We start from the raw sequence: 18,837 nt of genomic DNA on the forward strand, positions 1-18,837 counted from the left end.
AATTACAGGCTGCAAAATTTGTGTCTATACAGGGCTGTGGTTTAATCCAGCAGAGTAACTATGGCATTCCAAATGCCAGTCAGAATTATAGATAGAAGTGTGTCTTGAGAAATATGAAGGTGCATGAAAAAAGAAAAAATCTTTCCAAACTATCTTTTCCGTTATTTCATTTTTGGTTTAATGAAGAACCTTTTGGGGAAATTGCTATGCTTGAATAGCATGAAGAATGTACGTGACATTTTATTTCATTCACCTGTGACCCTGCCTATTATTCTCCTCAGCAGTCCAGAAATGAAACATTTCATAAGCTATTTGCTCTTTACTGGCCATTTAATTCTTATGCACCTCATTTCTTTTGTTTAGTTGTTAAATTAAAAAAAATATATATTTAATTTTTTGTGAGTTTGGGGCTATTTTATAATTTCATAGGATATTCCAAGGTGTGTATGTTACTGTAAGATAACACTGGCAGGTCACTAAAAGCATTTGCCTCTGCCTCACACTTCACAACATCCACAAGACATGCGTTATCTCCGAGTACCACATGTCTTGTTAAGCCTTGCAGTTTCCGTGGCTGATGGACAAGCTTACTGTCAGGGTCTTAACAGAAATGCTACTTTTATATGTTTATAGCTCTCCCATTGTCTACAGTTCAGTGCTAAGATGCACATCCATCCCATATCGATGTGTATAACGGGAAGGCACTTAGACCAAAGTCAAGAAAGGGATAGGCATAACATTAGTTTCCTTTGAAAATCTGTAGAATTGTGGACAGATTTTGAGTGCAGAGCTGCTGGTGGGCTGAGATGGCCCAATAGCAACACCAAGAACACCACCAATATTTCAAATTATTTTCTGGTTTAAGAAAAAAATTCAGTAGAGAAGACATTAATAAAACAAGATTTACAAAGACTCATTGTAGGTTGACTTGTCAATTATCAGGTGTAAAAAATGATGTATTGGGAAGGCCTCATGTAAGTAATCACGTGTTTTAAATGCTTGGCTTTATATATTTCTAATACTAGCTCTTAGAAAATTTGAATTAAATAAATTTGCTGTGAACTAGGAGTAAAGACCTAATGCAAAATTTTACTTAAGCATCTGCTTATACTTGAGATCTATTTCAGTGAGAGTATTCAAATGGTTTAAGTTAAACTCATTCTTAATGGGGACCTAATGTCTAGCCTGCTACTCTCAGGCATTAGACATCGCTCTCATTAAGAATTATACATCTCAATTCCTTGTGTAATGCCATGTACATATCCTTAGCAGTTATTATGCAAGACAAAAATGTCTAATTGGATCCCATAGCGACAGTGGCATCTGTCAAAAATCAGAGAAATTCCTTTTCTTTAAATGAAGGTTTTTCAAAAAATAGCAAATGTGTACATTATTTCTTGACTTCAAGGGCAATTCCTTTCTTTTACCTATTGTCATATTACTAGTTCAGGTGGCATATACATTATTATAAATACAGAAAATCATGGGTTTGCATCTTGTAAAGTTATTTCCCTTTGGAAGCGTGTGTGTGATTCATCAAGAAAAGGTGCTGTCATGTAATTCTGCTTGTGTGTGTGTGTGTGTACTGAGCAGATGGCTAGCATCCAGGATGGTGGACAAGCTAGAGCAAACAGTTGTTAATTCTGATTTTCTAATCTTAAAAAGTGATAAGCATTTACCAAATTCCTGCAACTGGACACTGACTCCTCAAGCGCTGGAGTCCATGAGCAGAGGCTATATAAAATGAGCTGAACCTAAGCATGGGATTCATTTCCAACTTGTTCCTTGAACATGAGATTGAACAAAATGTTGATGCAAACCTTGAATTTTGCAGCTTGGGACCATTTTTAATTTGAAAACATAACACTTAATAGAAAATAGAGGTAACTTAAACTGTGAGTCAAATAGTTTCCTTTTCCCATTAATACCTACCAGGTTTTCATGAACTACAATTCTCTCATATAGCAGCTGAGAAAAGTGATGCACACTTGATTCTCCAGTGGGAAAATAACACATATCACAACTTACAGGGGCAAATTAAAGTCTGTCTCTATTTGACAAGCATGATTTTGCCACTTCAGTGCAAGCAGGCATGCTTTGCCTCTTTTTGTTTTGTTGCTTATAGAAAAATACTATATTTCAGACTGAAGTCAGAAGGAGCTTGTGGCACACAGTTGTGGCACACAGTTGCAGTAAACATACATACTACATAAAGGTAACACAACATAAGACTCAAAACAAGGTTTGCTAATGGTCCTTATTTAATAAAAAGCTGCAGTAATAGCCTCCAAATACTGCAATAAGACAACTGGGAGCTGCAGTGTTTTGGGGCCATTATTGTTGAATGCTTTTAATACAGTTTGCAAAAGTAACCTTTCTTTGTTTTCTGTGTGAGCTGGCAGGTTGCCTTTGAAGATGAAGAACAAAAATACAGTGGGGTCGTACACTAACAGTGACTATTTTCTTTTTTCTTTGCATTAAACTCCTAGTGGCAAAGGGATACAAATATTGAGGGGAAAAGAGAAAAAATACATTTTTCACCATATTATAATTATTTCAAGGTAAATGATACATTTCTATTTATCAGTGACTCATTGGTATGTTTCTTTCTTCTTTGATCTGTGCAAAAAGAAAACCAAAAAAAAGGCCAAAATATCATGACTAACAACAGAATAGAACCACAGACATGTATAGTCAAGTAGCAGGGATTAGACACACACTAATAATTTCCTCAGGCTTGGTTTTAGCTAAATAATATATAGAAAAAAGCAAAGTTTCCTTTTTTTTCCCCGCCTTGATTAATTATCTGTGTTTTATGCAGGTCATGAATACAGAATTTAGCTCATGCTATCCTACTTACCATTGACTCATTTGCATAGAATGCCTTAAGGATACCTTGGGAGGCAGAAAAGGTGAATGTCTACAAATACGTACCTTTTTGTTCCTACCCCAAGAGCACTCCAAAGTCATGTGGCTTCATAGCTGGAAGGCTTCCAGGTGTGGCTGTTTCTGAGCCTTTTAAGAGCAGGGAAGGGGATGAGAGGAAGACATGGTACACCTTGTGTTAGACAGAAGTATTGTTCTTACTGCTGTTGGTATAGTGACATTGTTAGCATTGTTAGAAGTGTATTATTGCTTTTATTAAGTTCTAACAGTGATTATGAGGCTCTTCCTATGTTCAGGAGCGATGTGAAAAGAGTAATGCTTCCAAGTATGACCAAAAGGAAAGTGAAGGTATTGGGAGAGAGGGAGCAAAAACTAAGAGAAATTTCGATCACTTTTTTTTAAGACAATAGGTTTTTAAAGGCATGAAAGAAAGATTTAAAAAAAAAAGGTGGAGAGGAGCTTGAATTTTGTTTCAGGAATGCAATGAAGAGAGTCAAGATGCAAAAGCAGCCAGAGAAATGGAAAGAAAAAATTAATTTAGATGGAATGCATAGGAAGAGTAATGAGAGGGCGGAGGCCCAGGACGAGGTACATTGCTGAAGCAGAATGTCTCAAATGACAGATATTTAGGTGTGTGCTGTGCTTGTTTGGTGACTCTTGATGCCATACAGCCATATGAATTCATATTCTAGATGTCAGAAACAGGCAGATAGGCCCTGATCCTGAGCAGCTGTAAATTAATATAGCTCCACTGGAGAAAATGGAGTCATGCCCATTTCCATGAGCCCAGGATCTGGCCACGACAGCAAGAAATTTCGCGGATAATCAGATCATCAGAATACAACCTAATTATCACATAAGATGAATTCTTGAACTCCCTTTCTTATTAAAAGCAAACAATAAGCCCTATCACATTGGTTTCTCAGAAGCAGTAAATAAATGAGGCATTCATCAGTCATGCATGCTTATTCTAAAGAAGTACATCATTTGCACTGCAGTCATTAATTCTAGAAATTTTTAAAAGGATGTACCAGTTCAGAGTTCTTCTGAAAACAAGACATGTCAGTAGGTGCAGGGATTTCCTAGTGGTACTTGAAGGGACTGGGTCATGCTTTTCTGAGATGTCAAGCAGCCTTTGCTCCTGCCAGCACTGGTACTCAGATGCACTGTGTTTGATTTGTCTTCTTGCAGTGGATCTTTTGAACCAAGACTGATTCATGGATGTGTTTTAGTTAAGCATAAACTGTTTTTACACAGAGGTCTGGTCTACTCCCATGTTGTGCAGAAGTTCCAACTTGGAGTGGTCCTCCTATACCCGTGCATGTGCAGATACATGTTTCCTTGTTTCCTTGGGAATTAAGGGTTGCATCTGCTTTGCTGACTATGCTGAGAAAAAGGTGAACATCTGGGCTTTGGTTTTGTGTAATCCGTTGTGCCATCCAGATTGTAGTTCAGTATCATATGTTTACAAGCAATGAAATTTATGCTAATTGTGGGTCCTAGGAATGCACTGTACATGTGTGAGGAAGATTTTTATACAGTCATCCAAGATTTTCTTGTCTTTACTGATAAATCCCATGGATCTATAGAGAGCAAAAAGCTGGAGGACGACCTTTCATCTACACTGGAAGTAACATGCCTTTGGTGGTGCCTTGTTGCATGACTTCACCCTCGGTAAAACCAGGCAGAAAGTGACTCCTAAGTATAGACCCTAGGCATATTTGCACCTGAGAAGAAACTTGCAGCACATTAACCCACTAATGTTGACATAACGCAAAGGATTCTCAGGATCGTGCAGAATCAGGTCTTACAAAATAAAAGATAAATAAAAAAAAAAATAGTTGCACAGATTCATACCTGCTAAAAATGTGGTAGTCACATTTTGCGGTTTTCACTAAGCAACTGGAAAACAGAAGCACCAAATCACTGGGGTTGGGAGGGATGTCTGGAGATCATCTAGTCCAAGACAACACCTGCTCAAAGCAGGAGCAGCTGGAGCAGGTTCCTCAGGTCAGGTCAAGTTAGGTTTTGAATGTCTCCAAGGATGGAGACTCCACAACCTTTCTGGGCAATCTGTGTCTGTGTTCAATGTCTAATAAACAGCATCTGCAGCTCTCCCTTCATCCATCCAAGCTAGTCACCTCATTCTAGAAGGTTATCAGTTTAGTCAGGCATGAAGGGGAAATCATGCTGACTACTCCAAATCACCTTCTTGTCCTTAATATGTCCGGAAATGGTTTCCAGGGTTAGTTGCTCCATCAGCTGTCCAAATGACCAAGCTGAGGCTGACTGGTGTGTAGTTCCCTGGATCCTTCTTCTTTCCCTTGTTCAAGACAGAAGTGACACTGGATTTCTTCCAGTCCTCAGGATCCTCCCCTAGTTGCCAGGACCACTCAAAGGTAATCAACAGTGGCCTTGTGATGAGATCGATGAGCTCCCTAAGCACTCATGGGTGCATCCCACCAGGGCCTATAGACTTGTGTATGTCCGTTTATTTTAAATATTCCCTAACCTGATCCTTCTTCAGTCAGGCCAAGTCTTTCTTGCTCCAGACTTCCCCTTGGGTCTCAGGAACCTGGGATTCCTGAAGGGAAGTCTTGCCAGTAAGGACTGAGGTGAAGAAGGCATTGAGTACCTTTGCCTTTTCCATGTCCTTTGTCACCAGATCCCCTGCTCCATTCAGCAGCAGGCCCACACTTTTCCTTGGTCTTCCTTTTGTTGCTGATGTACTTGTAGAAGTCCTTGATGCCTTTTGTGTCCCATACCAGATTCAACTCCAAGCGGGTTTTGGCTTTCCTAACCCCATCTCTGCACATTTGGATAGTGTCTCTATATTCCTCCTGGATCCCTGCTCCCACCTCTTGCATGCTTCATTTTTACATCTGAGTTTAGTCAGGAACACCTTGTTCATCATACAGGTCTCCTACTACTTTTTATTGACTTCCTGAATGTTGGGGTAGACCATTGAGCTTGGAGGAGGTGATCCTTGAACATCAACCACTGTCCTGGACCCCTGTTTTCTCCAGGGCCGGCTCCCATGGGATTCTTCAAAGCAGGTCCCTGAACAGTCCAAAGTCTGTTCTCCTGAAGTCCAGGCTTATGGTCCTGTTTTTTGCCTTGTTTCCTCCCCTCAGGATCCTGAACTCCATCAATTCATGGTCGCTCCAGTCTTCACAGCTCCAAACAGTTCTTTGTTGATGGAAGTATGACGTACAGCAGACCATGTCCCCTTGTTGGCACCTCCATCACTTGTGTCAAGGAAAACTTTTAGATTGCTCATGCCCTGCTGTGTTGCCTCCCAGGCAACTAGAGAAATACAGTGCTTGTTGGGTGATTTGTAGATCTGTCAGAAATCCAAAGAAAAGTAAGAAAATTGCTGAGTTGTAAAACTATTTTTGATAAACCTGAAAGATTTATGGAGCATATTTTTTGTAGACAGGGATCTTGCTACCTGTCAGTATATGCTGATACAAGACAATATTTGTTGTTTTTATAGACATGTATATGTATTCAGAATCTGAATATGGAGTTTCTTTTGCTAAAATGTTTACTGTGTGGTTCATCAAAACGGTACACCGAGACAAGTGCCAAATTGTTTGCATTTCCTGTAAACCAGCTGATGTTCTGAGCTCACATTTCAGGGATCAGTTTTTGGTACTATGTATAATTACTTTACAGAAAATGTTTAGGATCAACAAACCAGAAAAGGATCAGTTTGAAAGGTCAGACAAGAGGTCACATTATTGACTAGGTATATACTCTGTGAACACAAATCGCACGAAATGTGTAAGTTTTAAAAAACATTCTTGTTTCAGAAGTAAATTACTTGAAACCACACAACTAGCCTTTGCACTGAAAAGAAAGCATAGAAATTGAGGGATCCTTAATGGGAGCTCTGGGTTGTGACAGGGTACTCTTGGCATGAACTAGCCGAGCTATCATTGATTTTTGATCAGACCTGTGTTTCTCAGGATGCACCTGCTTTTCTTCCTTGAAAGATGAAGTGTGATATTTTCATTATTATTCCAATGCTTTCTCCAGCAGTGTTTATAGAACATTTTACAAAGATGATGCCCCATTCAGGAGAACCAGATATGGTTTTCAAAAATTCTTGCCATTTCTTTCTCACTTCTCTTCTAAGCAATTTTTATGTTAGTTTATTCCCTTTTCAGATGACTTGGAATTGCAGATCCTGAGTCTAAATCCATCCTTCAGAGCTTGGAGTTGATGGGAGTTCCAATGTCTGGCTACATCTAATTTTAGACTGAGGCTTAACACAAAGTTTTCCTCTGTTTTTGAAATTCGCCCGAATTTTCTCAGTGTTGTTCAGAGTCAATATTCAGGCTTAGAAACACATCTAATTAGAATCATCTAATGCAGGATTTTTTTGCAGTAAGGTACTATTCTAAGGTCCTGCACTTGGGTCACAACAATCCCATGCAATGCTACGGGCTTGGGGACGAGTGGCTGGAAAGCTCCCCCGCAGAAAAGGACCTGAGGGTGTTGATTGACAGCCGGCTGAATATGAGCCAGCAGTGTGCCCAGGTGGCCAAGAAGGCCAACGGCATCCTGGCCTGTATCAGAAATAGTGTGGCCAGCAGGAGCAGGGAGGTGATCGTGCCCCTGTACTCAGCGCTGGTGAGGCCGCACCTCGAATCCTGTGTTCAGTTTTGGGCCCCTCACTACAAGAAGGACATTGAGGTGCTGGAGTGTGTCCAGAGAAGGGCGACGAAGCTGGTGAGGGGTCTGGAGCACGAGTCTTATGAGGAGCGGCCGAGGGAACTGGGGTTGTTCAGTCTGGAGAAGAGGAGGCTCACGGGAGACCTTAACGCTCTCTACAATTACCTGAAAGGGGGTTGCAGAGGGGTGAGTGTTGGCCTCTTCTCCCAAGTGACGAGTGACAGGACAAGAGGAAATGGCCTCAAGTTGCGCCGGGGGAGGTTCAGGCTGGATATTAGGAAAAATTTCTTTACTGAGAGAGTGGTGAGACATTGGAATAGACTGCCCAGGGAAGTGGTGGAGTCACCATCACTGGAGGTGTTAAAGGAACGTGTGGACGAGGCATTGTGGGACATGGTTTAATGGGCATGGTGGTGTTGGTTGATGGTTGGACTTGATCTCACAGGTCTTTTCCAACCTTAGTGATTCTGTGATTCTGTGATTCACACTCAGAATTGGAACCAAGCAGTTGTTGAACTGAATGGTTCTGGTCTTTGAAGAGAACATGGATTGGATTTTACTATTGTAGATTAGTTACTCCCTAATTTTAAAGGATTCAATTCTTCATACGACAAACATAAACTAGAAGCAGAATAGAGGCTTAGATCATACCTTTTCCCCCCCCAAAAAAAATAATAATTTCTCTCAGAGAAATATCCTAATGCCTTGCTTAATCTGGTCACTAAGAGTAAAGGCACATTCACTGCACCCTTATGTAGAACCCCATTTCCTTAGAAGAGACTGACTTACAGAAATATGTTCATTATTTTGTGCTCTCCCTAGCACATAAACTAAATGTGTGTTTATAGTTATAAAAAAAAAGTGCTACACATAGGAGATAGTGTGAACCCAATAAAACACTAAAACAGCACCATAGTTATCCGAGATACATTATTTATGCTATTTTCTTTGCTACGTGGTCATATTTAGAAGGATGTTCTTTTCACAGGGCTTCAGCTGTTACCAGATTCAAGTAAGATGCAATGCCCTTGAAACAAGGAGCACCCGTTGCACCTTTTCATGTGTTTCAGTGCATCTGAATACCATTTCTTCTTTATGAGACTGTCTTGTCAGGACTGGTTTTGCATGTATCAGCTGTTAGTAACCCTGGACTGGATCTTAGCTGTTGACTATGATTTTTTTTAGAATCTTTTTTCAACTGAAAAGCTTAGCAAAGCCTGCCTGTGTTGATTTCTGTGGCACTGCTGCCATCTTCTGTAAATTTTTTAATATTACTGGGTGGGCTTTTTTTGATGTAGATTAATTCCAGCAACCAGGAGATGAACAACATATGTGCTTCTTGCACATCATTACAGGAACACAGTCTGAACGGCACGGAATAGAAGTTTGTATGTGGGGTGTCTTGGTTATGTTAGGGATATTTAAAAAAACATTCAGGGAAGTGAGTGGCCTGATCTCTGTTGCAGTTCAGTGTGAATTAGCCACTGGGTAACTGCTTAACTCTCATCAGCTTCCCAGCCTGAGTGTTCAGTAGCTCATTTCAAGAACCACGTTAATGAATCCATCAGATTTCCAGGTCTGTTTGCACATATAAATGTGCAGCTAAGTGCTCAAATGCCCAGGGCATGCATGCATAGCAGCAATATTATCATACGGAAATAGGTTTGTCATACTGTTTAAAGGCATATTAATTGAACTCTAAAGCTGCTAGAGCAGGAGCTAAAGCCACAGGCAGTAAAATTCATTCCTCATGATATTCCTTGTGAACCAATATATGCATTCAGTAACAAAACATCTTTTTCAAACTTGTGAGAAGTGATATTTTAATGTAGCTTCCAAACACTTTGTTGCAAAAAATCAACTTTTGACATCACACATCTAAAGTGATGCATCTTCTGCAAGAAGAATTTTTTCAAAAGATGCGCTGTTATACTCGTTATAAAATGCTTTGTCTCGCACATTTTCCCTTTTTTGCATCCCAGTTCCTTAAAAATAAGGCTTCCTTCTGTAGAAAATGTTACTTCTTATTCTTCTTTGTATCCATTTTAATGTTGACAACATACATGCTAGCTTTTTTTTTCTTTAGAACATAACTAATGCTCTGACTTTATCTGCTCTAGAGTAAATACTGTATTGTTCCACTGGAGTTACAGTGGATTTCTACTACTGTAAATGGGAGAGATACACAGTGTATATTTTAATATATGCCTATATATATTATGTATTTACAGTTTTTGTTTTCTTTTTTTTTCTTTTTATCAGTAGTCAGTGGAATGCTACATTCTTTTGTGAGATGTTCAAAATATAGAGAATAATATCCACTAGATTACAAAAAGTTTTTTTAAAAAAATTACAGTTTAGGTACATTTTATGTCCTTGGCTGCTTTAAAAATGTTTCTTATATTCATAAATGACTAATCCCCTTATCCCTTGCATTTAGTTTCTAATATAGTCTATTAAATGATAAAGTGGCAGTAACATTGATTTTTTTTTTCAATGTTTCCTCATATAAATACCATGTAATTTATTATGGAAATCATTTGTAGAAATCTTAAGTTTACCTGCATCCGCTTTGCATTTTGTTAGTCATCCAGGCATAAAATTGCTCAAAATTGTACACTAGATAGATGTGGCTAGGTGTCTGTACCACTTAGTAAAGTTACTTAAATGGGAACAGAATTAAGCCAATACACAATTATTTTTCCTCTCCAGTGGTGCCAACAAGAACCTAATATTGAATTAAATTTCTTGGTCATGTCTGTATTACACAGTGAAGTAAGGCATCTCTGTAGTTCTGCATCCCCCAGCTAGCTCCAAGTAGTACTGAAACATCTACCCAGCATAATACAGCACCATGCAGAGACAGTAGTCCAGGGCCCAAATGCGCTATAGCTGCATTAGCTACAGATTACTGACATGGCTGTAAGACTTCCAGCAGGGCTACTTTAAAGCTTCTCAGCCGTGTAACCCACCTGAAGAAGAAGGAAAGGGGCTAGACTACTGCTGCGTAGAAATGACAAGGCAGAGAGGAGAAGCAGGTACACAGGAGTTAAGAGTGGAGAAAGATGCCTGGCTGTGACAGCTGGTCCTGAAGGAGGGGTCAGAGACCGTGGCAGCAGCTAGTTCTGGGGTTAGGAAGAGCTCCTCAAAGTAGTGATGTTTAACATCTGAGGACTTGTCATAGTCCCTGTAGCACGACAAGCTAGAAGCATTGCTCGCTCTGCTTGCTGTCTGCAGCTCTGGCACAGGTGAGGTAAGTCACAGGGACATGAATGTCTTGCTGTGTTTAGCTGCCTGCTGCTGTAAGCAGCTGCCTACTGTGTTTAAGCTTGTTTAGCTTCCTTTTCCAGAGGTAGCTTGGGTAGCATCAATCTGGCTTCTCATCCCAGTGTCCAGGGTATAGGATTGTTCTGCTCCAAGTAAAAAATGTGCAACTCTGCCAGGGTCAGATTTGCCTGTTCAGACTGGTCCACTTGGAAAATTTTGCAGTGTTTGAGCTCATGTTTGCATGGGTAGTTAGCTATCAGATGGGATTCATCAGTGGTAACAAGACCTGACTCCATTACACACACATAATAGCACAACAAATAACAGGTTTTCATACTTTCAGTATACCACATAATCTTGTTACTGACTCTGCTTTATAGACTTTTCATTCTTATTTTCTGGAATGGGCTAGTAAGTCTCACCTCCCAGACAAAATTCTAAGAACAAGGTTGTGCAATACCCTTATGTGTAGGTATGGGGTAGAGGAATCTGGAAGGAGCATTATCCCTTCTCCCACAGGGGCCTGAAGTCATTTCATCTGAGAGAAGCACCTGGGTTCCTCTCAGCTTCTTTCTTCTGTTCTATTCCTTGCAGCACTTGGACCACAAGGCTATTCAGAAGGGTATGGAAAGAAGATTGCCCATCCACATAAATCAGCAATCAGGAGATTTGGGGAGGTCTAGGACAGGTTGTCTGAGCTTCTGCTGTCCAATTTACCAATCCATCTTTTAGGTTAATGCCGTCTGATGCAAGGCAAGCTCTAGGACAGTCTGTTTATCAGCAGACACAAACTCATCAGCACTCACTGAAGAGCCCTGGGATGCATCTAGATCTTAGGGAATGAGCCTGTGTGTTGTTTTGTAGAAGTCAGGAGGGAGACTTTCACTTTCAGATTCAAAAGAAAAACATTGAAATCTCTAAGATGTTTTGAGGCAGTCCTACACTTAGAGCTTTTAATGTTTATAGAAAATTGTCTCTCATAGTATTAATGGCAAATTGCCCTTAGATTGCAAAAGCTGCACAGAGACTACAGCTATATTTTTGACACCATGTTTTGACAGATTGTCGTGCTCCTCACAAAAGCTTGGTTTTAGATGAAATATGCATAGTAAATGTGTGTACTTTATTATAAGGAAAAAGACCAAAATTGCTCTGCAAGTACTACAATGCTTTGCAATTGCGTTATATTTGATAAAACCAGTGTCATTAAAAATGGATACTTTTTCTACTGTGGCATTTATCTTCATTGTAGTATTTGCAGCTTTTTCTATAGCTGACAATTGTCAAAGCCACAAATCCTGAGTAAACATAGCTACTGCAGAGGGTAAATATTCTGCTTTTAAAGGTTCTTGCTGTAAGCACAAGAAATACCAAAAGACAGAGCACGTGGCTGACAGTCTCACACTTGGTGCTGGATATAACAAAGTGCCAGAGGCAAAGTCAGTCCAATACCCAAGATGTGTGGTTCACAGCAGTAGCATAACAAAGACTGTGGCATTTGGGGGGAGGGTGAGGGGTGTGTTTAATCGACTTTGGATGAAAATAAGTAACAAAGTACATAGTTTCAAAGTAAAAAATGCTTACTCTGTGTTTGTGGAGCTTTGAACTCTAGCCAAGAATCAGACTGCTCTCTTACTTAAAAGATATGCTATACAGTAAAACGTTCTCCAGTGAAATTTGGGGTCTGGGGGCTTTTCTTAAAGACAAATAAAAATCTGTAGGTATGTATCACTCACTATAACATTATAATTTATACTTTGGAAAGTTCAGTTGGAAGCTACATTTTTCTAAGCAGAAACACTACAGAGAGATGACTTCAGGTATTATAGGCAGTGCCATTCTATATGTCATTCTCCGATAGCTTTGATTTCCCTTAAGGCATGTTTGTATTTTCACTATAAATCCTTGCTCCAATCAGCAGCCTATAGTTTGACTACAAAAGCTCATTTAGATTGAATCTTGGTGCCTTATAATATTTTACATTTTCAAGGGATTTTTTTTGACCAGGTGATCTTGTTGTCAGGTGAAGAGGACGAGTTCTCTGCCTTTCCAGTGTTTTATTTATGTTATTATTTAATAAAACAATCTACAGGTAAAAAAAATGTAGTTGAAAAATCCTGCTAGTCTGATTAATAAAACAAACTATACATTTGCTGTATATAATATAAACCTTTGCTGACTGGAACTCTTAGGAGCTTCTGTGTGATTGGTGACTACTTATTCACACTCCCCCATCATATTTTCATTTACAAAAAAAAAAAAAAAGGATTGAAAATACTTTACTGATTACCTTTATTAGGCTGAGTTTTGACCTTATGAAACCAGGGTGTGGTTCTTTTGAGGAGTGAACTGAGATGATTAGCAGGGAGTCCAACGTTTAAAAATTGGAAATCTTCTCCCTTACGGTGCTGGCGTGTGAACTTGGACAAGTCTCTTTGGTGTGGTTCCTCAATGACGCTTGGGTTTCCACATCAACTTAATTAAGATTCTCAAATTTTAGGGATCTGGCCTAAGGATTTCTATGAATTAGGCTCCAGTCACTAAAACGTGTTCTGCTTCATGGGAGTACGGTGAGAGGGGTTCACTTACAATTCCAAGATGCTCCGATGCTCTGGTGATCAAAGCCATGCAAGTATCTTAGAATGCTACATTATTTTGCTTTGATGTGTAATATATAACCACACTGTTTTTGAAGACATAAATATAAGTCTATCTAGTTCCCCATATATCTTAGATTATACTTCGTTTCCCTTGTATTCTGTTTAGAATATACTATAGCCTTCTCACATTACAATAGCACTTAATGTGCATTTTCTGGCAGCTCATTAAATAATAAAATTAACACCTGTCAACTGTGGTTTATTTCACCCTTAGCATGAATTATGATTATAACGTAGCACTCCTTTATTTTGGTTTTGAACTTGATTTTAGAGGAAAGAGTGAGTAGAGGCATTGAAGGTTGGTTTCTTGAAGTACTTGTTTGCCTGAGAAGGCAAGATAAAACTTGTAAGCTCTGCATTTTAAATGAAAGGTGAGAAGATCTGTGATTTTAATTTGTTCATATAGTCATGGTTTTGAGGAACCTTTGCATCTCTTGCATATCTGTTTTGCACTACTGGCAGAAAGCTCCACTACTGATGGAGGTGTTGATCCTGCATTCATTCAGTAGCTTTAATTTTCATGATTCCCATCTGTAGTGATGGGTCCAGCCAGCCAGCACTGAATGAGGGAAGATCAAAGAAAAAAAGGTATAAGAACAGACAAGACAAAACAATTTTTGTAAGATTGCTAGTCAATATATTCTCAATGACAACAGGTCATATCAGAAGAAACTGATTTCATTCTATGATGAGATTACAAGTTTGATAAGAAAAAGTAATTGCACAAAACCAATTTAATTTTTTTTGTAAGACTTCAAACTAAAGAATATTCTGACAAGGAAATCATCACCATAATATATCAATAAAAGGCTTTAGGGGGCTGGGTTCCAACTAACATGGTTAGGGTGTGTGCAGCAGCATTGTCTCATCACTATCAGATGATGCAGTATGGATGCCTCACTGGGCGGTGGTCGTGTGGATTAAGAACTGGCAGATCACAGAAAGTATTGTTTTCTGTGAAGAATCTATGTGTAGCAAGGTATTGCTAGCTGCGTTCAACAGGGACTGACAGCAAAACTGTCATGACAGTGATCCAGAAGTAAATATAAAGATTCCGCTGATATAGCACAGCAATGATACAAAGATCAGTCAAATATAATTAATGACAAAAACAAGACAGTTCCCAGAAAAGTTCCATGAATATGATTTGGGCTGGGGGAGAGAGGGAGGAGGAACAGCTTAACCAGTGAGAAACTTAAGAGTTTCTTTGTTTAGGTTAAAGAAGATTCAGAGGTATCCTGATTACAGTACATAAGTACCTTCACAGGAAGAAAATATGTGATACTGAAAGACTTTATTTTAGCAGAGAAATGCAAAGCAGAAAGCAGTGGCTGGAAACTGAAACCAGAAAGGGTCAAAGTAGACATTAGATACAAATTTTAACAGTGATTTTGAAGGGCTATTAAAACACTGTACCGGAGATATGAGTGCATCTTTCCTGACCTGATGCCTTTAATCTGGATGTGAATGTCTGTTTTGGAAGATACACTTTGGCCAAGCCATGTGTCATACATAGTCTGTCTTTAGTCTAGCTAATAGTGATAACTGTAGGAGTGAAGACATGGCAGTCCAGCTTTCAACAGGGATTGCAGAAGCCTGGCAAGAAATCTGAGTTTGTGCTTGAGTTGTTAGCTCACACATAAGTCCCTAGCAGTGCACCTACAGTGCTGCAGATTAAACCTTGGCTATGACTACCTCACTGCAACCTTGCCTTCATTCTGCTATGTAGACACATGGGAGGAGGTAAGGGTGAAAAAGGAAAGGAATATCTGAGTTGAGGAGTAACTTTAAAATAACAGTAGGGAGCTCAAACTTGAAGCTTTGTGCAGGGATTCGAGAATGGGAGTACTGTATTGAAGTAGGAAGAAAGATAATTTTAACAGTAATATTTTATAAGCACTATTGGGAGATATTATCAGAGACCAAAGAAAAGGCATTTGCAGTAGGCAAGAGAGAGAATGAGAGCTGTGGTGCTTAATCCAAGGGAAAGCAGATCTTTGAAATGTTGTGAAAAAGGAAATGGTAAAATCTTGTTTCCAAAAAAACAACCAGCATAGCATGTAAACGACAAACTCATTTTCCTTTCATCTAAGAACAGAGCTACATTCTGCTCCCACTTCCAAACTTAAAACACTATAAATGGGCCAGTCAGGAATAACTGAGACACAGCTTAGTTTCACCATCCCAGTTCTTGTTCAGCATCACTCTTGGCACTGCAGATGTCATGTGTAGGGTTTGAATTCCATAGAGCTGACCAGAGTTTGGTCTGATTTTACCTTTTGTTTGAATGGTCATAAAGATAGGATTTTAAAAACAGGATCTGGGTCCCTGTTGAGGTTTTTAGTACCTCCTATTCTGAGGTCACTTGGATTCAGGATTTCTGCTTAGGTCTATCTCATACATTTTTACAGGTATTCAAAAGCCTGTAATAGCACACACACAGGTTATATTAATTTCCAGTGCCTAAATCCCTTAAGTGCTTTGGTGATTTCCCTGCTAATCCTCTTTTTAATGCATAAACCTAGAGGGTAGGTTTAGGACCTTTGGGATTTATTTTTTGTGTTGGTTGTTTTGCAACCAAAGAATCTTTCAAAGGCAACAACAGTAAATGCTAAATACACAAAGGCATAGGAAGTTTATATGCTGTTTATATTATCACAGTAATCTGCCAGTCTTTTTCTGGCAAATGAAGGGAAAGAAAGTGTGACTATTATTAGTAATTACACTACTTATAGTAATTTTAAACACTTACTAATATTAAATTTATGCAAAAGTGTTAAATCCTGACTGAACAAATTAAATCCTTTTCTTTCCAAGGGCAAAATAACTCTATTAATATTAATGAAGCCACAAAATACAAGTTAACTGACAGCATTTTTGCAGTTGCTGTATTTTATTAGAGAAACTTTATTATATTTTTCATGTCTGAATGTAAAAAATGAATAAAACTATCGCAAACTGCTCTTTGTTGTAAGTGACATGCCTTTTCTTTATGATGCATGCTTTGCCATAAAAAGGCAGTGCTTAATACATTTCTGTTGGGAGATACCTATTTATTCTGACAAACCCATCAGCCTCCAGGGTGTTCTTTTGCTACAGAACTGATTTTACATCTCATCCATTATATAATAAGATGTGAAAAGAGTATCCTGTCTCACCAAAAAAAATCAGGCTATGTTTCATTACAAGTATGTGGCAGGCTCACTCCTGGACTTACTTGCAGGATATACAACTGTTAGTGAAAGGCCCGGTTACATGCTCATGCGTACTTGTTTCCAGTACAGCAAGCCTCTAGGGAAAACATTGGTAGCATTGGTCCTGAGGATTTTTTATCTCGAAGTATAAAAAGTGTCCTCTATAATGAGAAAATGCATTTCAGATCTTTAAATAATATGGCATGAGTTTATGAATTTTATTATTATAATAAATAACAACGCCACATAAACTACATTGTGAGGCAGCCGGAATGTCTTTGCAAAATATATGCCGTGGGGTTTTTTTTTCTTTCTTCAGTATTTCCCCTTTTTCAATGTTTATGAAAGGTTTAAAATTGCACTTGCATAGGAAAAGTGAGAAAGACTGGAGTGAGGAAAGCAAGCTGAGGCATTGTGTGATAAGGCAGTGATAAAGCAAGTGTGCATAAAACCCTTTCAGACAAATGTTTTCAGCCAGATGTGTTCATAAGGAAATAAAGTCACAAAGAAAAAAGAGAATAGGACACACAGTAGGAAATACAGTTAAACGTGGCCATAACCTTAATTGTTAAGCGATAACAAGTCCTTGGGATATTAGGTATCCAGACAGAGAGTACCTCTCTATATGTGTTTGAGCAGTGTTCCACATGGCTGAAACTTTTGATCACTAATGCAGTGCAAATTGTTGTTGTGTTTAAATGATGCTCTATTACAATAACGCAGACTCTTGTACAACATACCTTGCAAAAGTGCCTCCATTGTTAAGCTGTTTGCTAACAAGTGCAAATGAATTAACAAATCAGTGTTAGTTGAAGTAAAAGAAAACATTTTAAATCATGGACAAAATAGTGGAGAGAAGTGACAAGAAAGCAAACAAGTGATTAGGTTCGATATCTCTGGAAGTTAGAACACTCGCTCCATTCCTCCACTCCAAATTTCCCTGACTATCTGAATAACAGGATCAGCCCTTTTGGACTTGCATAATGCTTCTTTTCATAAAAGTGCAGTTTCTTTAGCATGACAATGAAATATGATTTTCAGTGCTTCTTAGAAGAGTGACAATAAAGCTTGAAAGAGTTCAAAATGAAATTGCAAAAGCTGGAATTCAAGGCAGACAAATGTTCTAGTGTCACGTCCTCCTGTTATCCTTTATTCATTACATGTGAATGCAGCTCTGTATCTAAAAATCAAGCCTGTTTTATCAGTCTTGCTTATAATGCCAGTCAGAATGGCTTACAGCTGAGTGATCTTTCAGAGACTGGAGTTGCATCAAGACAGAATAGCTTTAAAACAGCATAAGAGAGACCCATTTTACATTATTGACTTACCCCTTACCTGCAAGGACATAGAATTTAATGCAGCATTGATGGGTCAAAGATTTTGACACATGTCAAGACAGATATCTTCATTTTAGAGATTAAAAAAAAGGCATCAAACTTGATACATATGAACTAGTTTAGGTGGCAGAGGCAGCTCAGGCTGAGGTAGGGAAAATTGTTTTACTCATCTTAAAAGACATTACTTTTGGATGAAGCCTTATGTAAAGAACCATATAATTTAAGGAAGATGAAACCAGAACAATTGCTAGAAATGCAATAAGGGTCTAGAAGTAGTCCATTAAAACCCATGTTAACTAACCTATCATTGTGTTCTTTCTGTGGATTTTTTTAAACCATTCTATAAAAGTCAATGGCAAGGATATAATTTTCTAGAAAATGGTATTTCATATGACCTATATAAAGTTATCATCCCCTAGTAAAGTCAGCAATAATTTTCCATAGAGAATACATTTGATTCAGAACTATGAATAGACTATTTCCATTAGTAAACACTATAAAACAGAACTGCTTGTTTCATCCAGCACCTACCTTGTATAAACAGATTTCACCGTAGGAGAAGCACACCCAGAAGTATCTGCTATGACTTTATGTCCCTAAATGGACCATGTAGCAAAACCTCATTTTTAATAATGTCATTTATGTTACTTCACCAATTAAATGTATAATAATAACTGCAAAATTGTTGTGTTAATGATCAGAGTGTATAATAAGATGCACAATTAGGAGGATTATGGGAATTTAATGGGCTGAGAAGGACAAGAGATCATCTGCTGTATGACTCTTCATGATTGTAACCTGCTGTCTATATCT

General features: G+C 38.6%; 1 protein-coding gene across 1 annotated transcript in view; it reads left to right on the forward strand.

Annotated features, from left to right (window-relative positions):
- Positions 1–18,837, forward strand: part of PRKN (parkin RBR E3 ubiquitin protein ligase) — a 686,369-nt gene that overhangs the window by 647,790 nt on the left and 19,742 nt on the right. The gene's annotated exons all lie outside the window — the stretch shown is intronic.

This window comes from Gavia stellata, chromosome 2, assembly GCF_030936135.1.
Source record: "Gavia stellata isolate bGavSte3 chromosome 2, bGavSte3.hap2, whole genome shotgun sequence".
NCBI classification, from domain to species: domain Eukaryota; kingdom Metazoa; phylum Chordata; class Aves; order Gaviiformes; family Gaviidae; genus Gavia; species Gavia stellata.